Raw genomic sequence first — 22,103 nt, 5'->3', positions numbered from 1 at the left:
TCACACTCTGCAATAGAAATGGACTGTAGTTCAGCGTTCAAAATGAAACATCCTAAGGTGCTTCCTTTATACCCACTGCAATGCACAAACCTTCTCGTGAAGGAAGCAATCAGGTACTCAGATGTTTCAGGTGTAAAGAAGTCAGAGAAATGCCACATTTCAAACATACACTGAATACATATAAGGGAATGTTTTATGAAACCCATTTTACAATGATATAAAGCTATTAGAATAATTTTGTTTTAAACACACGAAGAGGTATTTAAAACAATTAAAAAAATTAGGACTGACTCCTCCTGTTCCTTTCATACATCCCTAATGCTCTACAACCCAGACTTTTTTAGATATCAGCAGAGAACTTTATGACATCTAAAATTTCCAGAATTAATGGATAACGCACACAGAGCTATTGGATAATGTTAGTTCAGTGCATGTTGTATGTTGGAAACCAGGATGAAATAGGTACAGTTCGCATGAAAAACAAACAAATAAAAGTATCACCAGCTCTTGAAGTACTATAAATCTATAAACAAGAGGTGATAGGTACAACGTAGGGATTAAAAATAAAGAAGGCTCCTGCAAAGTAATATAAACAACGCTGTAGTTGTACGTGCCATACAGCATAACACCTCATTCAATAAATTACCCTCTGAATTTTAGCTCCAGTTTATATTGAGAATAAGGAAATAATACAATATTTAGTCTTATCTCCAAACATATATAATCTTACAAGTTTGTTGTTTTTTCCTTTACTTAAAGTTTCATTTTCCTTCACAAATATAGTAGCTTATGTTTAAAGGCATATAAAACATATAATTAATATAGGCATATATGTATGTGTGGGTATATATAATTTATAAGTGTGCTTATATCAAATGAGCTGTAATAATCAAGTACATATCAGCACATTGAGTGTTTTTCCAATAGTGAAATATCCTCTTATAGTAAACAATCAGTTTAGCAAAATGGATAATTTTAATTGACACTTTGCTTTAGAACAACTCTTTACCATCTGTTCCGCCCTCTAATTACAAACGCAACAAGAATATAATTCACAATTGCATCATTAAAAAGACATAAGGAATGTAATGCGCATCTCTTATTTTTAATGTAGCATGCATTAGAGTTAGGGTACTATGATTAGGCTGAGGTTGGACTTGATGATCTTTGAGGTCTTTTCCAATCTGAGTAATTCTATGATTCTATGCATCTACTCTTCTTGTTTTGGAGATCAAATATTTATATATATGTATAAAAATATGTAAAAAATAACAATAAAAATGAGTCCAAGGAAAACTTTCTTTTAATAGATAAAATTCTCCTCCTCTGCAATTTTTTCATAAAAGGTATTATTGGTATAAATGAGATTACTGAATATACGTGGAATGCATTTGGACACAAATGCCTGCCTGTCCCATATCAGCTTGCCTTATGTATTCACTTAAAGGAGAATATACAAAATACTTCTACATTTCTGGCTCTATCAATAGACAAAGTACTTTCAAACAGTCATGAATCAAGAGCAAAGGAATCAGTAAACCTGAACTAGCTTTCACCTAGTCTAATAAAGTAAGGTGTTGGACGTCCTTAATTGATTCAAGAAAATGAAACTTGAATGAAAACTCCTGATTTCCACAAATACTTGAAACAGAACATTGATGGATATTTCATTTTCTCCCAAGATGCCTCAAATCCCACCAGGATCTCACTGCAACTCCTTAAATATCTTTTCTATCACATGCATAGATCTCATAAGTTTTAAGCTCTCAAGACCCTAAATACTGTTCTTCAGCAAAAGACATAACTATAAATCATCAAGTTAAAATGACAACACCACCACTGCTACTTATGCAGCTTAGTTATTACCACTAGTAAAGCACTACTGCACTTACATAGCAATCAGTCTGAAATTAGCTCAGGTATGTCCCTGTAACCTGCTGTCATACCTTCTGACTGCAGGACAGATATTTATGAGTATGGAGTATATGTACGCTAAACACCTGGTTGAGTTTTAGAGATGCTCTCTGTGAAATTACACAATATATTGGAACCTCCTTTTATAACCTTTTATAAATCACAGAACTAAGAAACATAATACTCAAGCTCACTTCCATGAACTTAAAAGCTTTCTTGGAAAACAGGTCATACAATCTGAGCGTGTCAAAACATAAGGGTTCATTCTAGCTCCCCTTTTGTTTGAAGATGTTATGCTTAAAGGCTCATCATCAAATATTCATATTTAAAGACACAATACAAAATAATTACACAATGTATATCCTTAGTGTATCAGATAGAAAGTTGAAAGATCAAGAACACAATACAGGGAATTCTAAAAATAATGTTGCTACAGCAACTCACCCACATAGCAAATACTGTACTCTTATTATGTTCCTTCCACAGCATAAATGGCAATTTAATAAGGAAGAGTTTTAACAATGAAAGTAGTAGTAGAAGAAACAGTCATCAAATACAAAGTCATCAAGTTACACCTGGGATAGGCCAGCTAGGAAACAGTTTTATTCTTAAAAGGCCACTATGGAGCATTAGAAATTCCAAGATCAAACTGTTCAGTTTGAAGTTCTAGCAATGCTAGTTGATTTTTTCTCTTAAATGTCAGCCCTCAATACCCCACTGGAAGACAAAGTGACAAGCTGGTTCCTTACTTTTGATCTCTTTTAATCTCTTTTTCATTCCCTTACAGAGCAGCAACATCATGCAGCAGAGAATACCTTCAGTATCGTCCTGTATTCCTTTGGGAACTTATCAGAAAAACATATCTTTTCCTTTAGAGAAATTAAATATTAATTTTACTAAAGGGTAAGAATATGTTTTTATTCCTTTTAAGCATCAAGATGATCAGTCTTAAGCTTCTGCTCCAATTTCTGCAGCATCCTAGTTTTGTTCTTTAATGTTTTACTGATATTCTTATAATAAGAAACAAGCTATATTCTCATTTAATATAAATACTGAATTCATTAGCAGCCTAAAGGATCATTTTTAGCTATTCCTCTGCAGTGGGACTGGTATAGAACATATGGAACCTTATAGAACATTGGAACAGACATTTCTGATAACATTTTAAAAGGAACTGCAATGCAAAGTGTACAGATCTGGTCTGAAAATCCAGTCATCTAATGTAAAGCCCAAGTCTTTTGAAAGCCTGATTGCAGGTTTTTGGTACACAGTCCTTCACAAAAAAATGCAGTTTTTGTTCTTCTAGAAGAGATAGTTCTCTTCTTGAATTTTTAATACGGTAGAAACAGCATACTTGCAGATATGTCTACAAGAGGACACACTGTTAGATGGATCCTAGTAGCTACAAGATCTATAGCTCTCCTTTCTTCCACTCTGCAGTAATGAGTACACAATTAGCCTGTCCAAGATCCATCCCATTCCTGACAGGCTGAATGGGGAAAACATGGAGAAGATATACACGGGTTACCCATACTGTCGTTTGAAATACTTAAGTCCATCCCACTGTGCATGTGCACTGCCATGTCATGTACCTCCTCAGCATCCCATGGAACAGAATTCAATCTTATAACAGGAATAAAACTTATTTAAAGACTGAGTTAATACAAATGCAGTTCAGCTGCAGGTTTAAAATACTGGAATATTTTCCAAGCTATAATAACTACCACTTGATTAACAAATTTAGAGATACAAGAAGAACAGGGCACACAGCCACACTCAATAATTTCTACCACTTTTCAGATCCCCTTGCTAAATTGAGTATCACCAAAAGGGAAGAGATATTGCAGATCTATTGAAGTCTAGGTCCAGCTTTGCTAGCAATAGTAGTTTACAATATGCAATTCTATGTAGGCAGAAAAACAGAACATTTCTAGATGTCTCTGGTGAAATGCATTTCCTTGTAAACATTATGTGTTGACATGTTTTATTTTAGTGTACTCAGGGAGAGGAGGAAAACAACAAAACAACACACCCAGATTAAACAAAAGCTCACAAAGTTTAGAAACTGCAGGAAAACCAAAACAGCAAAACAGCAGCAGGTGTCCCTCCTCACTTGGTGCTCTAGCCCAGTAAAACAAAGTACCATACTATGTGAGAGAAAGTGTGAGTCATTAATATTGTAAATTTTCCTAATGTATCACAGCTACAGAAACACCTGTGCTAAACACAGTAACTTTGTGCTAATCCTCTGTGAGTATTTCAGCAGCCCTCTGGTGTTTTCTTTCCTTACCAGCATGCTGGGGTGGTCGGCGCTTTTCTTTCTCCTCTGTACATACTTCCAAGATGCGAGCGTTCATCTCAGCAGGGCTGGCTGCCCCCTGCCTGGCCAGAAGCAGGCAGGCCAGGCAGCTGAGGGAAGCCGTTAGCACCTGAAGGCTGCACTGCCCTTCATGAGCAGCACAAGGCCAGCACAAGCACTTTGCTGCCTCAGTCACATACGAGGACCAGGGCTATTGTACTGGCACCTTTTTCTATCCCCACATAATAAAAGATGTTAAATCTGAAAGGGCAAGAGCCCTGTGTTTTAAAATTACTGCTTCTACATTACACACAAAGCGCTGTTCTCACACTGTTCCCTGATAAAGAATGCAGAAGGAAAGCCACTGCATAGTGCCCTGCACTGCTCAAAAGCACAAAATGACTCTCAGAAAAAAAACAACGCAACAAATCTTGAAAGCAGCAAGTATTGTGTTGGACTGACCTTCCCAAGGAAGAGCTACCCCAGGCCCTGCACTGGGACAATCCTGGTGCCCAGAACAGCTTCGCTCAGGTGTCTGCGAGTGCCTGCCAGGATCTCCACACTGCACCTGTGGGCTCCTCCAGCAGCTGCTCCTTAGTGGGGGGGCACTCTGGAGAAGGCTCCAGAACCTTCTGGAGAACCCAGCCTCTCTGGCCCATCCGGGGGTCAGTTTACCCATCCATATGATAACAAGCACAGGCTGGGACTGACATTACTGAGTTTATTCTCAGGATTTAAGCAAATTCCTCGCTCTTGTGAGGAGGAAACAGCTTTGAACTCAGAGGACAGAGACCCAGCTCCTGGTCCTCAGGCCTGGCTTGCACTACAGTTACACCAGGAAAGCTCCTTGCACTGCCACAGCCACGGATCTTGGACTGATAAACTGCTGGATGTTAATCATCCTTGTGGCATGGTGCATCACAGGGAGACACAGCAGGGATGGAGAAATTAAAAGGACACACAAATCAAGGACTGCAAAGCTGCTGTTTGTAAATAGATTACATGCAGCTAAACTGAGTTTATTGCACCACTGACAGGGTTAGTGCTGAGAGTCAAAACCAGATTTAATATAGCCAAAAAATTTCACAGTTTACACATTAGCTTTTTTCTAAAACCAGGTTTTCCATCAATAAAAGCAGTGGTTTATATCTATAAAAAATAAAGAAATAGATGTCTAGCACTTCCATAGATGCTTACTCCTCTTTCTTAAGATGGTTTTACGGAGGCCCCAGGCATTGCTGCTTTTATTTCCCCACCTTGCACCAGCACTCATGCCAGTCCAGCCCCACACTCTGAGTAGTGAGCCCCACAACTTTATCATAAGTAAAACAGAGATAATAAGTTATACTTTTCGCCATTGATCTAAGAAGGGGGGAGGTTTGGAGAGCTCTCAGGCATAGAGATGAAATGCATAGGGCACAGATGTCCCTTTTATAGCTGTTAGCTATGTTGATCACACTTTTTAATTAAGAAGGATTTTATAGGAATATAACGAGTGAAACTCCTACTTCATCAGTTAACTATACTCCTCCCTCACACATGAAGATTTAATTTTATGGTTAAAAAATGTCCTACTGCTTTCTGTAAAATACAGTATCCATAAAACTCAGCTTGACATGTATTGATTATATAAAGCAAATAACATTAAGGAGGGAGAATGAGATTTTTGGGTTATGCAGAAAACTGCTATGGCTACAATTAATAACCACATGACTATATTAGAGTATTTGCAGAAGTATCTATGATTCTAGGGCTTACTAGCACTTCATTTCAAGGGGCTCACAACAAATATTTTGGCACTAGTCTAAGGATTATAACACAGGTTTTATCTCCTTATCTTAACTGGGAGCATCCTGCCCTCCAGAGATGTTCTTCCTGCCTGTACAAAATGAAGTAGATAACAAAGACATTTGAGAGTGACCCACTTTGGAATACTTTGTTGTGGGATCTCTTGCAGAATAGGAGAGAAGAGTACAAATCTCCTCCAATAGATTGATAATGAACAATCTCTGCAACAGCACACTTCCCATGTTCTCTATTTATGAAAAGAGGTTGGGTCCTTCTGTCATATTTTTACAGACATAAAAAAAAAAAAGTAGCTTTTGCACTGAGAGTGAGATTCTGATTAAGCAATTATTTTATCTTTCATTTTAGCTCTTACCAACACAGTGCAAACATTTTAAAAGAAGTTAATATGTGCACTAAATTCATAAATAAATCCATTTTAATCTGTGGGGTAGTTTTATTGGATTGACATGGCACTATAAGGTTACTCCAGTGTTTTATTCCAAATAGAACTCAACTGTTTTTCAAAATCTGATAAAAATAAAAGTTCTATCAAACAAAATTATTTAATAATTCTGCTTTACTGTCTGCTTCCTGGTTTCACATCAGCAGTACAAAAACCCACTTATTAATGGCAAGACTGGCTGCAAATGCAACATTTCTATGTTACCAATGTCTTGATACATCCTTCTATCATCTCAATGACATCTCCAGTCAAGGTCCACATTTCTGTCCTTATTTTCCAATCTCTTTGGGTTCTGGGAAAAAGTTAGTGGGCTCATCAAAAAAGCACTGCACATTCCTTCTCTTGCAGCTCATGATCATGAGGAGCAGTTGTATTTTATTTGATTGGGCTGTTGTAATTCCTCAAGTACCTGGAACATATGCTTTCATTAAGAAAGACATGTAAGTGTCCCCTTCTATGCCTGATCACCTCTATGGAGTCCTAGATTTTCTTTGCCATTACTTTTCTTTTCCATTACCATTCAATAAAATGGTGTTGTCAGCATGGTTCTGAAACCTGCTTTCACCTGGCCCAAGCACAAAATGATTGGTAAAGAATAGTTACTCTTTTTTCCCCAAAAGCATTGGTTTCCTTCTGCACAGGTGCTACAGAAAGTAGATATAGTGCAGAAAAAATTCCCTTCTTCAAAGTCCTGTAGTAAGGCTGTACCAGGTCAATCACTATGTAGCTGTTCATTAATGCAGCCTTTTGAAATTAATTACTCTGTATGGCAAAGAGGAAATTCTAAACATCTTCAGCTTCTGGAAGTTTCTGTAGCTTCAGGAGCTTTTCTGCAACAAAAATCCATGCTCGAAAGCCTCTTTCAAATGGCTGAACTTCTGAATTACAGTTCTTAGCAATGTGTTTCAAACCACAAGGTAAAAGAGTGGCAACTAATCAATCATGCAATTGCCATTTGCAAAGACTTTGTTTTCTAAGATAATTAGAGTTCTTTCAGGAGTTGTCCAAAGGTATTGACAAAGCAAATCAATAAATCTATTACTACTGTTTGTTCAGATCTGACTTACAACTTTCTTTACTGAGGCTACATCAGGATGAACTAAAATCAGAAAAAAAAAAAAAAAAAAAAAAACAACAAAAAAACAGCCTGAGCTTGTTGTAACCAAAGCTGTCAAGTTTAACTGTGATGTCAATAATCTCTTGTGTCATTTAGCTTTAACTAACTCTTCTCAAAAACAAAGAAATTATCATATCAGGTCAAAATAGATTTCATCTCATGCCCTCTGTCTCCATGAATACTTTATAGGAGATTCTTCAGCAGCATACACAAAACCCAACATGAACAACAGTCAGCTCTTCAACAGTATACAGATAACACATTCTATATCTGTATAGATAGAGATACTGTCCTTGAGACCATGTGGTATAGTGATTGTCAAACACATTTTTAAAACGGTTCCACCTTTTTATGTACCTTTTTATGAATTACTTACTGATCAATATTTCACTGTATTACAAGCATCAGCTTGCATCATGAATCTGAAGCCTGAAAATATAAGATGCTGTTTTTCATCCCTTGACTTTCTAGATATTATAACTTTTCTGTCACTTGTTCCAATATGATGTTTAAATTAAAACAGCTATCTTGCCCTTCCCCAGAGAAGCTTTCTTTCCCTTTGCATTGCCACATTATGCAACCCTTTAGGGCAGTAAGGAATAAGAAAAATACCTTTTATTTATTTATTGCAGTTTTTGTTTGTTTGTTTGTTTTTTACTATCTTTGTAGTATCTTTACAGTACTATTTTGATGAAAATAGAGTATTTCTTCTGCCTATATAGACATTAACCAAATGGGTAGTAAATTTTCTCCCCATGTATTTAAAGGATGTTAAATTACTTTGTGTTAAATTACTTTATTTGGCTCCAGCTTTTATAGTTAACATGCTTATCTAAAAAGAAACAAAAATATTAAACAAAGCTCCTTTCTTATGTAGGCTTGTGCCACAAGCTTTGACACAGACAAAGTGTATTTCAGGAACTTATAGACTTAAAACAAGGTAAGTTAGGATCCCAGTCTGCAACTGCCTTCCTGAATATAGTTGGGATAGTGATGCTACAGTGAGGGGAAGTCCTAATGTCACAGCATAAGCGAGCCTCATCAAGACGGGTGGTGCAAGACAGTTAGAAATCTCCAGCAAGATATTTTCAGAATCTTGTGGAACTCTTTCCCTAGAAAGTGCCCTTCCTCTGCTTAGGAAAGTGGGTTATCTCTATTTTTGTCACTGCATTCTCAGTTGGGTACAGTAAATAGAATTATTTCAGTTCATTCACATTTTTACAGTAGGATACTGGTGAATGTAAATATTATTAGTATTCATCCACCTTTACAGCAGAGTATATGCCATCGTCACCGCATTGTAGAGTAGTGATATCTTGCTGTCTATACAGCAGCCCACGAGAACCTGCATACATGACTTCTCTAGGATCAAGATCATCTACTTGATACTATATAAACAAATAAATCAAATAAACAGCATCATAGTAGTCTAAAGGCTGAGCTCACAGAACATTTTCTCACCACTGGCATTTACCTCACATTAAAGAGTAGAAAAAGTAAAGTAGATACAAGATATGTTAGAGAATCCAGAGCTGATTACTGTATACCTGTCTCTGAGTTTATATTCATATGCAAGAGTTCACAGATGAGTCTGATTTCCTCCCACCTACACTGGCATTCATTAAGGATAACAGGCTGACTGCCCCTCATTAGGCTTCCAAGAAAATCTAGAAGAGGAGAACCTGACTGCATGAGCACGATGTTATTCATGTTTATAGAAGAAATTTTCCTAAGTAACCAACTTCCTTTATCAGGCTGTCTTCACAGTCTTCCATATGCTTACATATGCAGAGGGACATCCATTTCAGCAAGTTGTTTTATGTCAGCATATTTGCCTCTACAGTCACTAGATTCAAGGAGTTACATTTAATTGCTGATAGTATTAGTCAGAGGCCCTCCTGGAACAACGCACTCTTGTTAGTGCAGTAAGACACAAAGGAACAATGGAACAGTGTATGATAAAACAGTTGCAATAAAGCTAGGAAAATGTCACTCTAATCATTACACACATGTAATACTATGGCAATGGGTTCTATTTAAGATAATGTGGACAACATCTTCAAAGAAATTCCAATTCTTTCCTGAAAGGAATTGTGAGGAATGTTCTACAAACGTCATAAAAAGCATCATTTTTTCATGTTTTAGTAATGTTTAAAAAACTGACTTTTACAGCATTTTGGCTATGGAAATCACATTTCATTATTCTTTAAGGGTGTTTTGGAGAACTGTTTATAAAAAAAAGCTAAGCATTGTATTACATGTGTACATTTTATGTCCCCACTTAAACACTGGAGGAGTCTTGTGGTAATAGCACACAGTGGGGCATTTTGGTGATACTATTCCACTTCATTTTTTGATTCTTTATTGCTAAGAACTCACTGATGAGAGTATTTCTTTCCTCTATGGAGTTGCTTATGTTTGGTCTTGGATTTAACAGTAACGACACAGAACTATACAATGCTCACGCCATTTCAGTTTCCCTAGGATTAGAGAATCAGGCAGCAATGCAATGTTCCCTAACAGGGTCAGTGCTTAGAAATTGTTTTTCTTCATTTCCTTTGGCTGGCACTGATTCAGCGATGCACCCTGGATACTGTAAAGCAAATACACTGTATTTCCAAAAACTGTGATGACCACATAAATGAGTTTAAATTTTGTGATATAATATCTTTCAAGTTGCCAGTATCGGTGCCAAAAATCTGTCTGGATTTAGGTTGCATGTCACATATTTAAGGTATAATCTACATAGCATGTATAAACCAGAAAGCATCTACGATATCTCAGTTTTTCCTTGGGGAAAGGTGCAAAAATTTTACCATGATGAAACGAACTGCAGGTGGCCATGTGTTGAACATTATGTTTCCAGAGCCAGAAAAAGCTGAATGCGCATTCCAGAAAGCACTGGGAATCAATATACATATTGCATTTTTTTAGAGAGAACTGTTACTTTCTCATTCTCAATGGATGCATTAACTGAGCCTGTGACTTTTAGTACCCCTTTGGTGAAAACACTGTTTTGTAATCTGAAAGCACTGCAGACATGGCACATTGCTGATGTTGAGCCTGGTGTTTGTTTTTAATACATGTGGCACCGCTGTTTTGTAAAAAGTGTCCTATTTTTGAAGTTCTTAACTTTCAAACACCCTTTGTACAAGTAAATAATGTTAATTTTTAAAGTGCACAAGACCAATGGAGCTGAGGGAATAAATACTTGCATAATTTGGGTCCCTTCTTATTCTTTCAGTTTTACTAATCATGGTGAGATCTGTGTCATGCCAAATCACATTATGAACATTTTATACAACAACAACAAAAAGGCACTTAAACTTCAGTATGATAAATGCTGAAGTAAGGATAAATGGAAAATGATTCCTGTGTTCTTGCATGTCTCTCTTTGACTTTCTGGTCCTATTGAGTATTCTAACAGCAGATGCTATGATTATCAAATATTCATTCATTGGAAAAATCTCAAGCTTTGAAAAATATTATTGCTTTGATATACTAATACAGAACATCAGTAGTTCATTAATTCTCCTAAAATCAAAATGCAGCATTATTTTATTTGGACCTCTACACAAATTCCCACTTAAATCTTAGATATTTCACACTTGTCAAATGTTATTTTATAGAGAACTTCGAATTCTACCTGCTTATGAGTTTTTCACACATTTTTCTCATCTTTCTGTCTTAGAGTGATAATGGATTTCTGAAACAATTTAAATCCTTAAATATGCACAAAGTGAGCAGGGGGGCAGTTTAATGTGGCTCATTTACATCAACTACAGTACAAAAGAACACAAATGAGTCACAGAGTCAGAGCAAAATAAGGCAAATTATTTAGTGCAAACGATGCATTCATGCCAACAGAGATAATGATAATTACACCATAACTTACAACATCATCTATGTCACTACTCTGTGCCCTACAATTCACATTATGATTTGCTACAAGATAAAATCCCTGAATATATGAAACATATGAAGATGAATTAATTATACTATGCTCAATTTAATACGCCATGTTTCCTTCTTATAATTCTAAATAGTAGCCAAATATTAGATCTTTAAATATAGTCTGAAAAACATTTTGAATTTATTCAAAACCAGTTTTTTTGGCACTTGTTTTTGTTTTGCTCAGCTATATTCATGCGCTACACATAGGTTGCTCCAAAAATAATGCCTGCTATTTATTTCCTTGGAAGCTACAATGGATACACTGAGCACAATATTACTGTGTAACACAGAGAATTCTCAGCTATAAAATGCTACTTTGCAACATTTACCACCATTAGCTATGCATTTTCCTCAGCAATGAGCAAGAGCCTGCACTGGTGGAGGTGAAACACTGTTGCTGCCATTACTGCTGAAATGCACCACCCAGTGCATCACTGTGCTCACATCCACTGATTGGTCTCCATAAATGTTTCTTAAGCATCTCTGAATGTCAGCAGATGCCATTTTTTCCACATAGAGAAATTCAATAGCACACCTTTGCTTCATACACACTTCCATGTCAGACACCATTTTGTCAGACCGCTCCTCTGCTGCCATCTGTCACACAGCAACAAAATGTAATGGGATATTGGTGGGAAGGCTTCATTCTCTACCGCCATCCCACCTGCATCCACCTCCAATGTCATATGCCAATATAATAATTTTTGAAGGACACAATGAATCTGCAATGCAGTAATAATTGCAAAGCACAAATAAGGATTCACAAACAGGATCAAAACACACACAAAAAAATCTCTGTTGGTGGCCTTACTCAGTCATGTTACTGTTTGCAATTCAAATCCAAATACGGTTCAGTTTTCAGTTCCCAGCCTACCATTACAAATCAAAATGGTCTGCCCTGGAAAAATCATCTCTTGCTTCACCGCACGTTAAATAAATTCACTGTAATATTAGCAATAAATAGTTTTGTAATACATTACCCAGAGCAAACACTTTGTATGATATCCCATTACATTAAGACTCTTCCTGATATAATCAGCAAACAGACAACAAAGATTGATTAATCAATAAGTGGGCTTGGCCTTATTACAGCACACAAATTAGACAATTCAGGATATATTGCATTATAAGCAAGATTTCTTCTTTACAAATATTCTCCATAATTGATAGTAGTGACCTTTTGGCAATACTGAAAAACATTCTCAATTAATAGCCTGCTTTTGCAAAACAGACCACAGTGGGGAGAACCGTGCAGTTTGCATAGTAAGACTCAAGAGAAAAGGTGGAAAATGTTTTTTAAACCTGCTCAGCAGGAAGTAGATGAGAGCTTTATTTTATGAAGCAGTATTTGTTTAATAAAAGCAGTGAAAAGACAATGTAGCATAGGTACAGCATTTCAAGACTCACATCACTAAATGGGTTTTAATCTATTGGCCCCTTTGTTTCTGGAATATCTGGGAGTCATCTACAACTTGTGAATCATTATAAATTTCAGACCAGTATTTCTTATGTAACTAACACATTAAAATCAGATTCTTTGTAATGCACACTATCTATCAAAACGAACTATACAGACAAAGTGAGAAGAGAAATAAGAGCATGTGGCAATAATAGCACTGAATCTCAGGAGCAAGTTTTTCTCAACCCAAGGTCTTTTTTAGTAAAAGAGATACCTAGGTACTATGTCTTAAGATGATTTTATAGCAAACTGCACATAAATTCACAACAAAACTACTAAAAAGATTAACAGGCCTTCTTGCCTTATGTATTTTTTCAAGGGAAGGTATGAAATGCAGAGAAAAAGGTCAAAATTATTTTGACTTTTACTACTGCATGCAGGGAAATTAGGAGGAGTCAAGGAAAAAGAAAAAAGGAAATACAAAGTAAGACAATCAGTGGTCCATATGCGAGAGAGATCTAAGTGGAAACTCCTGTTTCCACAAGATGATATAGGCTGAGAAAGAAATAGAATAATTCTCAAAAATGAAGTCAGTGTAAGGAAGGAATGATCACCTCCTTGGAAGTTACTGTCAGCTAACCTGGGAAATTTCAAGTAAGTCTGTAGACCAACTAAAGCAATACAGCTCAGATGCTGTCTTAGGAGCTCTTAAGATGATACATGGTCCTACATGCAACCTAGATGAACCTGGTAGCACTGAGCTAGCTGAAAAGAGGCACAGACCTATCTATTTTCTCTCTAATAAATAAGTAAATAAATAAGTTCAATCCACTTCAGACTGAAGGAAACAAGCTTTAACCTTCCCACTCAGCAAGACCTATATTGATGGCCTTGTGTGTAGCTACTTTTACCAGTTTACAGGCTGCAAAAATTTCAGTGTGCCCTATCATGAAGGACAACATGTCTGCAAAGCATTTTTTTCCCACCCCCTTCCCCAAAGAAAAGATAATTAGCCTTGATTTCTAGTCCTTTATTTTGTGAGATTCAAGTCTGCTGGTTTAGTGCTGTACCTTCTGGCTACACTGTGATCAAGTGTCACAAAAATACCATAAAGTCCAGAAGTTGCTAATTTAAGCAACTTTACTGTTTCCTGCCCACCCTCCACCACCACCACTCTTTCCATCTCAGCCCAAGAATTTAAAGAGCTATTTAAAAAGAAGGATTAGGATTGGCTATGATTCCATAACAAGAATTGATTGAAACCTTGCACAAATTTTCAGGCACAGGATTTGCGTGAGCTGGCTTAAGGAAAAAAAAAAAAAAAAAAAAAAAAAAAAAGGCAACATTTGTCCATTACTAATGTAATGTGAACCATTCCAGTCTGTATATTATTAGACAACAGTTCTTGCAGGGCAGTGGTAGGAGTCAAAATAATGTAATATTTAGTAACAGTTACAGAATCTATTACACGCTTCTTTGTCAGCCCTTGTCACTTTTCATAGGCATATCTGAGATCCATTTGGAAGCTAGACAGTAACATGACAAGAGTATTCACAAAGAGTTTCCTTTCTCCATTCCATCCACCACAGAACTGCTGAGCAAACACTTCAATCCAGGCTGATGCATCTGCACAATCTATCATCTAAAGCCAACATGCCAAGTCCACCGTCTCTTCCCTTGCCTATGATCAGAATAAACACTCACAGGAGCCAAGATGCATTACAGCCCATAAAGCTGGCTGAAAATATTTCAAAAGACAAGCCAAAGATGAAAGTAGAAATTCCTACAATTTCATAATATTTCATATAGTTGCTTGTGTCTAGTGCAGTATGCAGTGTGTACTCTAGACAACAGCAAGTCCTATAATTTGGGTTAGCAATATTATTCTCTGAGTTTGTGGATAATTGTCATTGTACACATAACCCATGCCTCCATTTCAACTGATCAGCATCAAGTGAGGTAAACTCCTTTGCAAACAATCCATACCAACTAGCTGACATAAGAGCTTTTTAGAAGCACAGATATCCACACCTTCTTCTCCTAGACACAGAAACCTTGCACCAAATATCAAGTAATTCTAGTTATCCACTGAAATAGCATCAATTATATTCAATTATATTTATGGTAATTTGTACTCCTAAGCAAATCAGAAAGCATTTTGACAAATCAAGATCAATTTTGAAGAGCAATGAAACAAATACATCTGTCTTCAAATTTAGCTTTCTCTACATTTTCTTGTGTTAATTACATATCTATGATTTTGAGTCAGGAAGGCATCCTTTGACTCTACCATACAGTTTTCATTGGCAGAGATATTTGTTAAAGAGCCTGACTTATTCTCTTTCAGGTATGGAAATATACATTGGCCTAAATTTCATCATCTTGATACTATATATCCACAAAATTAGTCTTACCTGTATACTTCTACTTTTTCAGATCATCTCTTCTTCTGAGGGTGTGTGACATGCTAGGCATAAGGCAGAACTCATATATATGATGGAAAGATCCACTGACTTCAAGGCACTGACTTTTATGAAGTGCTGCCAACTTAAACCACGAGGGACTGGCTTACTCTATCATGAATGACCTGAAATTAAAATAGAATTTAATGTTTTAGAAAGATGCATGATAAATGAAACTAAATACATCATTTGACAAGAATGCTTGTTTTCAAGGGAAATACAGTCATTAATAGATATACTGTCAGATCATTCTCTGTGGTTGCCCTCTGCCCTTATCACCTTATCACCAAGGTACCACAGAATTGCAGGGGCAGGAAGGGACCATCAGCTAGTCCAAACACCCATGCAAAAGCAAGTTCCCTAGGTTATATAGGAAAGAGTCCGGGTGCGTTTTGAATACTTCTAGAGGAGGAGAATCCACAATATCTCTGGGCAGCCTGTTTCAGTGTTCTGTCACCCTCAAGGTTGACAAGTTTTTCCTTATGTTTGTGTGGAACTTCTCATGTTCCAGTTTGTGCATATTGCCCTTTCTCACTAGGCACTGCTGAAAAAAGCCTGGTCCCATCCACTTGAATACTGCCCATTAGATATTCATAAGCATTGATAAGATTTCCCTTCAGCTTTCTGCTCTCCTGACTGAGCAGTCCCAGATCTCTCAGCCTTTCCTTGTGAGGGAGATTCTCCAGGCCCCTCACCATTATCTGAGCAACTAAAACTGCATGTATTCTACACAAGGTCTAAATGTATATCCTATGAAACTTTGGACATTAAACAGGTAAATAATAACAATTACTCGAAGAAGTAATTAATAACTTTGTATTTTTCAGCCACAGAGAAAGTTCTTCTTAATTATTCATTTATTAATAAAATTGTCTCTCTAGAGGAAATGTAACTAGATACAGTTACAACTGAAGAAAAATACATGCAATATCTTCATGGATTACACTTTAAATACTTTGTGCCTCTTACTTAAGACAAGTTCTAAGAAGTGTGTATACCCAGGTAATGAAAATATTTCAACACGTGCTCCCATAGTTTTCATTTATTTTTCAATAGAGCTTGTCTGATCCCAGATTGTAGAGTATCACAATTATCTGACTTTCTTTATTGGGTATGTTTCTTCAAGGTGAACAGGCTGAATGTTTTTTGCAAGGCCAGCATTTTGATTGCCAGCTTTTGCGCATTGTGAATGCATAGGTCACTGTGCAGGTGTTTGCATTTGCATGGACAGGAAAAACCATCTCGTTGACAGCTATACAAAATTTATTCTTCACAGTTACTGGTGATCAGTTTCTCAGTTCCTTTAAGAAAATCGGGATGTCTTATGTGTAAGCAATTGCATGGTACAGGCATTGTTTGGGATCAGAGTGAAGGAAAGTTAGCTTCTGTGCTCTGAGAAGCTCATCTGATCTGCTCTGCTCTCCACAACCAGCATGGCAACAGCTGCAATTGGGCATCTGCTCCAATTATTTTTTATTTATTTATTTTAATGGTTTTGGAAGTCCAAAGTCCAATCCAAATGCAAAAAAAATCATTGCCATTTTTACCTGGTTGAAAACTTTTAGTTCTTTTTGACACCTCATTTGAAAAGGAACAATGGCCCTCCAGCCATATAGAATTAAAAAACTCTTTAAAAATGGAGGTTTATCCAAGATGAAATTTATGTATTGATATTACTGACGTATTCAGTTTATGACAACATGGTTAATTTCCCTACTGATAGATTTCAATTTTCTTTCCCATTAACATATTTCCTTCCAGAACAACTTGCCAAGGCATTAGTTCAGCTCTGACTCAAAAGGAAGAGTACCACCCACTGAATCAGCTCCTGTGGCATCCTGCCTTTTCCTCTGAGAATGTCCTCAGCCTAAGATCTGGACATCTGACGTGATTATAGCCCGAGGCAAAAAGAAAAATATATACGTTTATGTGTATACCTAATGTACATATATATTCAACATATGGAAAATGTATCTTAGTCCCATGGGACCGGAGGCTAGTACAGCTCTCTTTAGAAAAGAAAAAAAAACCCACATGTAATTGATAAAACATACACACTGTTTTTATGCTACTCCCATTCCATACTTTTAATAGAAAACCCCAGAGAAAGCAATTTGTGCTCACTAAAACCCACAGCATCTCTTGTAAAAGATAAATGCTGAATTATAAAGTGAACAGGAAAATTATAACACTGGTGGCTCGCTGGAAATTATTTTTTTTTCTCCATAGGCTTTCATTTTAAAAAATAAATAAATGAATAAATAATTGCATTTTAAAAGCACAACAAGAAAACCTCTCTTCTCTTCCCTTCCCAAATGGTGAAAACCTTGGCAACGACCATGAAAAACACTTATGCATAGACAGGCAGATGAGGTTTTCAATTTGATTAAAGTTTAAGTACATCTGTTAAAACTCAGTGCTAATGGAAAGCCAAATTAAGATATCTGCCAACCTCTTCTGCTCCCAAAATAAAAAGATAAAAGAAATCACATCAGGTATCTTGTTTAAATGTCTAACAGAAGTTTTGTTTGGACAATTCAATACTGAAGACAGCAACTTATTCATTTAAAGTGCTGTCAGACTAACAGGGCAAACAGGTTTCCAGTGGAAGTCACACCGCATGCAGAAATTCAGAAGAAATAATTGTAAGAAATATAATAGCCTTGAAAAGCCCACTTCTCTGTCAGTTCTAATAATCCTTCTTTCCTCAGAGCACACGAGGAGCTTTGCAAGGTTACAATGATTTCTGAAGAAGTAGGTTTACTCTCAATAAAGCTGTGTAATATTGGCTCCTTCCCTAAATATTTGTATATAATTAAAAAACATTCGCCTTCATTATTACAGTACTCAGGAATCATTCATGATATACATAATAAATCAATAAATGAGTAGGAATGCCTTGCAGTGCTAACACACTATTTAAAAAGACCGAATATAAGAAGGATTAAAATTCTAAATACTGGGGAAATAATGAAGGTGTATGATTGAACTATAGTTTATATATTGTAAAGGTGTACCATTCCATTTCTACACCTACTGGAAATTGCTCTCAAAACACCGTCTTTGTCTGACAATACTGACCAGATGGTAATTTCAGCTAGCACTTTTAATGGTTTACACTCTGTTGGCAATAAACATAGACAGATTTGCCACTTTCTGTTCTAGTCATTTTACACATTCAAGAGGTATAATGCAGTGAAAACCAGGTTTTCTGGGCGGCAAAATGTTCCCCAGCCACAGAGATGTTCAGGGTCTCTTGTACAAGTTCTTATTCAAATTGGACTTCACTGTGCAGACCTTAAATGCAATATGCTCAGCATTTAAATTCAGTCTTGGACCATGGCATCTAAATGTTACATAGACAGCCACAGAATGAAGTATCATCATGTAGTGTGATCTTGTACTCCAAGTATATATTCTCATACTTAGAAAATACAAGAAAGCTTGTAGATCTAATTTCCTATCAGTGGCTCAGTAAAGTAAACAAACATGTTTACAGAGTATCAAATATCAGGAAAATATACAAAAGCAAGCCATCATAATAGCAGGTAGCTCATATCACAAGTCATCTCTTGTGTGCATTCAGCTTACTGGCTCAGGGAACACCACCAGGCATACAAGAAGTAGTATTTCATTTAACCAACAAAGATAACATATATTAACCACACAGCATTAGAAGTCTTGAGAAAGGGAGTAAAAAAAAATTGTTAAAAACTCTTTGAAACGGCTCAGATACTAACCCACAGATGTTCAGTGAGTTTATAAGCAGAGTGTCTGTGCACATCAAATTTTCCAGTAACCCTGACATAAGCATTCCACAAGTTTAGATAAGGCCTGAAAAAGCCCTCAGTCCTTTACTAAGCTAATGTGTATATATATATATATATATATATATATATATATATATATATATATATATACCACATTACAATTTCTACAGCTTTATGAATGGGCCTGGCTTTTTTAAGATAAATAGGTTACTTTTGTCAAGAAAGTTGCTGCCTGATAATCGTAAGTCACTATTCATGGTAGTCACGATACCCGCGATAGCATTTAAATGAGCAAGCTACCTTGCACTGGAAGAAAGACATGAATTGAATGAGTGTGCCTCAGGGGCAACTTAAATAAATGGCTTATCAAAAAGGTGTCTCTCTCCTCTGATTGCTGCTCAAATTTAACCAGTAATTTTACTGATGCAAGATAAATGGAAAATAAAATAGCTGTGAATGACTGAAGAAAGATAGAACTAACATCAACAAGAAGAAATCACCTTACATGTAATTCCCCTCATTCAGGTCCAACCTTTAGAAAACATTTTTCAAGCTCTATGTGATGGTAAGAAGATGATGTGATAAATTGGGGCTCATGATACAACTCCATCTGGGGTACGTTATATACTGAGCTATTCTGGCTCCTGGCAGAAATGAAAAAAGTTTTCTAGGAATTTAAAATTTAATGGCGTGAAAGACTGCTCTTGATTTCATTTAATCCCATTGGGTGATTTGATTAGCATTTCTTTAATTCAGTAATAGCTTTCAGTGAAATAATACCATCTTTTAGTACCCCTACTTCTTTATTCCTTAAAATAATTATGATGAGAACTTTGGAAGAATTAACTATGGCATGAAAACCTTGACCATACATTTTAAGTTAGAAGGGAGGTGGCTTGAGATGGGAATGGGAAGTGCAGAGGTTCAAAAATAACTGAATTCTCCATATTTCATTAATGAAATAGTTTAGTAATTCTCAAACGCGACTTTCAACTTTTGGTTTTTTAATATCACATAGTTTATGGGTAGGAAAGCAGCATAAAAAAACTTCTTTTGATTAACCTCTAATGTTTCAAAACTCTTTTGAGAAGAACTATGACATTCTCCTCATTCATGAAAGAAATTAAAATACATTTTAGAATATTTCTGCCTCTCTGAAACAAAATCTTGACCTCTGGTCTAAAACACATCACAGTTGCATTTTAAAAAATCATTATTCATTATTATTATTACTAATATTAACCTTAGTTCACTACCATTTACAAGGCTGTATTTCTGGATACCACGCTGAAATGCCATATTTAAATGTGTAGGTTTTAGCTTCTTGTTTTCACAGATTTCTGAGAAAACCTCAATTTTAAATAAAATCTTAATAAAAACTGAAGCTCACTAGTTGCCTATATATTCACACAGTTAAATAATGATACAGGGAGAAAGAATTTAAAGGTAGAGACCAAGGAGAGAAAAAAAAAAAAAAAAAACAAAAAAAACTGCTACAGTTGAAAAGTGACAGTAAGCAAATGAAGCAAGTGAATGAGGCAGAAAGAGGTATGGTAAGTCTTTCAGACAAAGCATAACTGCGAAAAATATTCTTCCTAGAGTGACAGCAGGAGTGACTGAGAAACAGTAGATAGGTACTAAATGGAGCTGGTTACAAAATCCCATCCAGATAAAACGGATTCAATGCACAAAGTATTTTTTCATTAATGTTTTCCCAGTTACTTATTCCAAGGCATTATTGAATGAAAAGAGGAATACCAGAACGTTCTACTTGAACTTGACCCTGAGAAGATAAGAGATCCAACAGATGCTGTTAAGTAAAGTTTGGTTTTATTTCTTTTTTCCTTTAAAATTCAAGATTTCTGTCATGAGTGAATTAAGAAATGATAACGTATGAAATGCTGTTATATAGCTCAAAATCATCTAAGCAGCAGATTCTTCAGGCATTCCCTTAAATGAGGCTTTCAAATTTTCCATTAAGCAATCCAACAGCATTCATCTCAATCTGGCTCCAGTACCAACGGCCAATTGCTCTCTTCAGTCTATGCTTCCCTCCACATCAATTAGTAAATATTCCAGTGAGTAATACAGCATATAGACTCACAGTTATTCTCTACAATCAGACTAAAGTCTCAGATATTTTTTAAAGTTCCCAGATTCGTGGTCTGTCTGACGAACCCATATGAGTAGGTTACCTTAGTGTTGCTGCCTTAACTTTTCCTAACTATGATGAGAAGTTCCTGATTTTTTTGTGATATTGCCCATTGAAGAAGAAAGAAAGTATGCTGTGAAAGGAGGACACAGCAAAGGATCTTTAGGATCATTTTATCAAGCTTTTCACTTGCTAAAAAATAAGTTGAGACACAAGATGAAAATATTTTGGTCCCAAAACAGACACAGATTTCAGTCTCCCATTGCTAACAGCTAACCCCAGGACCATACTCTTAGAGTTCAGGAGCTGCATCACAAAGTCTTCTAGTACTGCTTGCAGACAATGCACAATCCAGAAACACAGCTGTACTCATGCTAAACTTACCCTGTTTTCTTCACGCAACCCAGACAATAAATCTACTGCTTAATTTCCAAACCATAGTTACCTCTCTTAATTCCTGTCATGATTTCTTAGAATCTCACTCTAATTTGTGCCCACTCTTTCTACTGTCAAGAACAAGCAAGTTCAATAGGGACAATCCAGGAGATGTAGAGGTGCTAAAAAGTAATTATAGGCTCACTAGACACTAATTATCCTGAGGTCAGCCCCTCCACTGTGATACTCTACCATAAGAGTGATAAAGCTCTGGATGATAGTTATTTTTGGCTCTTGAAGGTGTGCATATGGATGCCTAGGGTAAAGCTGGGAGCTAGAGGTTCCATAAAGATTACTTTAGCTCTTTAATGTATTCCAGTTTTTACACAGGTGTCTCTTGTTATGAGGGA

General features: G+C 36.3%; 1 long non-coding RNA gene across 1 annotated transcript in view; it reads right to left on the bottom strand.

Moving 5' to 3' along the window:
- LOC140256237 (uncharacterized) overlaps positions 1-22,103 on the bottom strand; it is a 173,492-nt gene that overhangs the window by 97,911 nt on the left and 53,478 nt on the right. Inside the window, exon 2 of the long non-coding RNA XR_011904664.1 lies at positions 15,349-15,521. This is a non-coding gene — a long non-coding RNA (uncharacterized lncRNA). The remainder of the gene's footprint in view (positions 1-15,348; positions 15,522-22,103) is intronic.

The sequence above is a fragment of the Excalfactoria chinensis genome, chromosome 9 (assembly GCF_039878825.1).
Source record: "Excalfactoria chinensis isolate bCotChi1 chromosome 9, bCotChi1.hap2, whole genome shotgun sequence".
Lineage (NCBI taxonomy): Eukaryota > Metazoa > Chordata > Aves > Galliformes > Phasianidae > Excalfactoria > Excalfactoria chinensis.
This window is presented reverse-complemented; position numbering and strand designations above follow the sequence as displayed.